The sequence below is a fragment of the Dasypus novemcinctus genome, chromosome 17, assembly GCF_030445035.2.
Source record: "Dasypus novemcinctus isolate mDasNov1 chromosome 17, mDasNov1.1.hap2, whole genome shotgun sequence".
Taxonomy (NCBI): Eukaryota; Metazoa; Chordata; class Mammalia; order Cingulata; family Dasypodidae; genus Dasypus; species Dasypus novemcinctus.
Window position 1 is genome coordinate 96,043,795 of NC_080689.1, and position 4,361 is coordinate 96,048,155.

The following is a 4,361-nucleotide window of genomic DNA, read 5'->3' on the forward strand; positions in this document are numbered from 1 at the left end:
CTAGAAGGTGGTCTCCCTCACTCACTATTTCCTTGCACACACCCTCTCTTCCAGCATAAGGAAGTGTCCATCTCACTGAGAGTGCTTTCCTTCCCTACTTCTTTATTTAGTGTTCTTTTCTTTTTCTTTTCCTTCTATTTTTTCAGTAGTATTCGTTCTTTCATGGGCAATTCTCTTATTATTTAATCACATCACTTTAGGTACATGTGACAGTTTTCCCCAGGACAATATCCATCTATTTTCAACTTCCTCTTTAAATTCATCCCTTAGATAATTGCTTCCAATTTTGTGATTGGAAGATGAAAATTTTTAATTAACACTTAATTAACACACCCATCATCACAATATGAAACTAGAAAATAAAAACAGCATTCTAGTATTATTTGTCATCTTATAATATTTGAGTTAATGAAACTTGATGTAGGATATGTCCCGCAAATCTTAGCCACATACAATGGACATTTGTGGGGATCTATCTGTTCTTGTCCTTGCTTTCAAATCTTCTGGGTATAGACCCAGCAGTGGGATTGCCAGATATTATGGCATTTCTAAAGTTAGCTTCCTGAGGAACCACCAAACCATCCTCCACAAGCCCTGTACCATTCTATATTCCCACTAGCGAAAAATGAGCTTTAACTTTCCTCTATATCCTCTACAATATGAGTAGTTCTCTGATTTTTTACTAGCCACCTCTCTAATATGTGAGAGATGATATCTCTTTGCTGTTCTAATTTGTATTTCCCTAAATAACTAGTGATGTTGAGTATCGTTTCATGTGCTTTATAGCCATTTGCATTTCTTCTTTGGAAAAGTGTCTGTTTAAATCTCTTGCCCATTTTTAAATGGGTTATTTGTCTTTTTTACTTTCAATATGTAGGATTTCTTTGTATATGTTAGATATTAGGCACTTATCGAATGAGAGGTTTCTAAATATTTTCTCCCATTGAGTAGGCTGCTTTTTCACTTTCCTAACAAACTCCTTTGTAGTGCAATTTTTTTTTTAAATTTTGAAGAGGTGCCATTTATCTATTTTTGTTTCATTACTCATACTTGGTTTTAAAATTTATGAAACTATTTCCTAGCACATGATCTCATAGATGCTTCCCTAAATTAACCCTTATAGGTTCTTTATGGTCATGACCCTTATATTTAGGTCGTTGATTCATCGTGAATTATATTTTTTATAAGGTATGAGGTGGGGATCCTCTCTGTCTTTTGGATATGGATATCCAGTTCTCACAACACCGTTTCTTGAAGAGACCATTCTGTCCCAGCTGAGAGGGATTGGTGGCCTTGTTGAATATCACTTGATGGTGTTAGTGAGTATATGTATCTGAAATCTCAATTTGGTTACATTGTTCAGCATGTCTATACATGTGCCAACACTATGTGGTTTTGACGGCAGTAGCTTTGTAGCATGCTTTCTCCAATTTCATGTTTTCTTTCAATATGTTTTTGGTTATTTTGGGTCCCTTTCCCTTCCAAGTAAATTTCCTTTGGAATTGAATTTTCTAACTCAGTTTTTTAAAAAAAGAAACTGTTATAATTTTATTGGGGTTGTGTGAATTCTGTAAATCAATTTGTGTAGAACTGACATCTTAGTGATGTTTATACTTCCAACCCACCATGAACATAGAATATTCTTCCATTTATTTTGGTCTTCCTGGTTTCCTTTAACAATGTTGCACAGCTTTTCTGTTTACAAGTCATTTACATCTTTAGTTAAGTTTATTCCTACATATTTGGATTTTTTGGTTGCTATTGTAAAGGATTTTTTTCTTGATTTCCTCCTCAGATTGCTAATTATTTGTCCAGGAAATCTACTGAGTTTTGCATGTTGATCCTATATACTGCCAATTTATTGAAATCATTTATCTCCTTTAAAAGCATTTTCATAGATCTTTGGGAGCATTTATATGTATAAGACCTTGTCATCTGTAAACAGTGAAATTTTTACTACTTCCTTTCCAATTTGGATCCCTTTTATTTCTTTTTCTTGCCTAAATGCTTGAGGAAGCACTTCTAACACAATGTTAACTAAGAGCAGTGAAAGCTGGCATCCTTGTCTTTTTCCACATCTTAGAGGGAAAGCCTTAGTATTTCTCCATTGAATATGATGTTATCTGTGTTTTTTTCATATATACACTTTATCATGTTGAGAAAGTTTTCTTCTATTCCAATCTTTACAAGTGTATGTATCAAGAATGGATGCTATATTTTTTCAAATGCTTTTTGTTTTGCATAAATAGAGGTGATCATGTGATTTTTTTCCCCTTCAGTTTGCCAAGATGGTTTATTACATTGATTGATTTTTTTGGTTGAACCATGTTGTATATCAGAGATTAAACCCCTTAATCATGGTGTATAATTCATTTGATGGGTTGTTAAATATGATTTGCCCATATTTTCTTGTCAATTTGCGAGTAGGTGTATATCATATTTCAGAATGGTAGGACTGTGGGGAAGCATGGGGAAAACACAATTGGAGTAACCTATGGACTGTGGCTAATAGCAATAATGTAATAATCATGCATCTATGCCAAAGATATACTATGTTGATAATGGGGGAGTATGGAAAAAGTATGCCAAATGTGTGTGATGGACATGATAATGATCTGATGATATTATTTCATAATCTGTCATTAGTGTAATTGCCCCAGCCAGCGGGGCATGGGACGGGGGCTCGAGGTTGCGTGGAGGAGAATGGTGAGACAGGAGACGCGAGGAATGACAGCGAGACAGGGTGAGGATCAAGCTGTAACATTTTATTGCGAGAACAAAGCATTTATACTCTTGGGGAGGGGAGGGGTGGTGGGTGAGGGGGTAGGGGCTAGGGATTGGTAGCTGCTGTTGCTAGGGTGGAGGGCAGACTTTAATTTCGCACCTTGCTCCTGCGTACTGCCTTATCAGCCCGGGCAGTGGCGGGAAACGGAGAACAAAGGAGCAGGGAGGGAGAAGAACCAGGAAATGGGCTCCACTCCGGCGGCCATGCTATTGGCATCGCTGATCTTAGCGCACGCCCTAACCAATCGTCCCCAACAATAATCTATAGCAAATGTTCCACCACAGAGTGGTATGTTGGCAGAGGGATGTTATTTGGGAATTCTGCACCTGTGCATGATTGGTTTCTAAGTTAACAATTTCTGTCATCAAAATAGATTTAAAATTGGAATAGAGTGGATTGAGGAAAAGGTATGCTAAATGTAAGATGAGGACTATAGTTAGTAAGATATTGGCAATAATCTTTCATAATTTTTAACTCATGTCTCAAAACAACGCAAGGTATTGATGATGGATTGATGTATGGGACACCAGTATAATTTTTTTTCCTTTCATATCTTTTATTTCATTTATTTGCCTATAGGACATTAATGACACCAGTATAATTTTATGCATGTTTCCTTGTAAGTCCACAACTTTTACTATATACACTTATTTTTCTCTATGTTAATGTATAAATGATTAAAAAATAGTAATAGCTTGGGTTGGTGAAATACACTTCATTTAGTAGTAATATTTTAGGATGCTTTGAATAATTTGTAAGAAAAATACCACACTAATGCAAGATGAGGTTAATGGGGGAAAATGTGAGGGTTGGTGTATATAAGGGTTGATCCTTATATATTTGATGTATCTTTATGTGATCTAAAATCACTTTAAAAATAAAAAAGAAAGCTAAATTGTCATCTTGCCATCTTTAAAACCAAAGAATGTCTCTCTCAACCACCTGGGAACCATCACTTGGAAAAGTAATCATCTGGAAGATAATGCAATTCTCTCCAGTTTTCTGGGGAGAGGAGCTGGACTACATGCTCCAGGTTAAGAATCTATCTCGTGTGATATAAAGGGAGAATTTTATGATTCTAAGGGTAAAAACAATTAACTAAGCCAAAGGCTCAACTCTATTTCCAGATGAGTTTTAGATGAACTATTAATATTTGTGATAAATGGAGCTGTCAATTTTTCTTATCTGAGGACAAGTTACCATTTACCTTGAGAACATGTATATAATGAGTTGTTACCCTACTGGTTGTTTAAAAAGGTGATATTTTGTTCTGTCTTTGCAAAATCTTTAGAGTATTGTCTGGATGTGCATCACATTCCTGCTTTAATTGATTAATCCAACTGTTTACTTTCTTTTCTACCTTTTTGGTGTAGTTTCATGATTATCAGGATGGTTTGTTTTGAATTATATTTTCCCAAGTCTGATGACATGAATTGAATTACCTGGAAACTTACTGAATAAAGTAAGTTTTTTTGGAATACTAAGCAGATAAAACACACTATTAAAAATGTCTGGGAAATATGGTTCTATAACTCCATGAGAAACAATATATGGTTAGCTAATTTGTAAGCCAGAA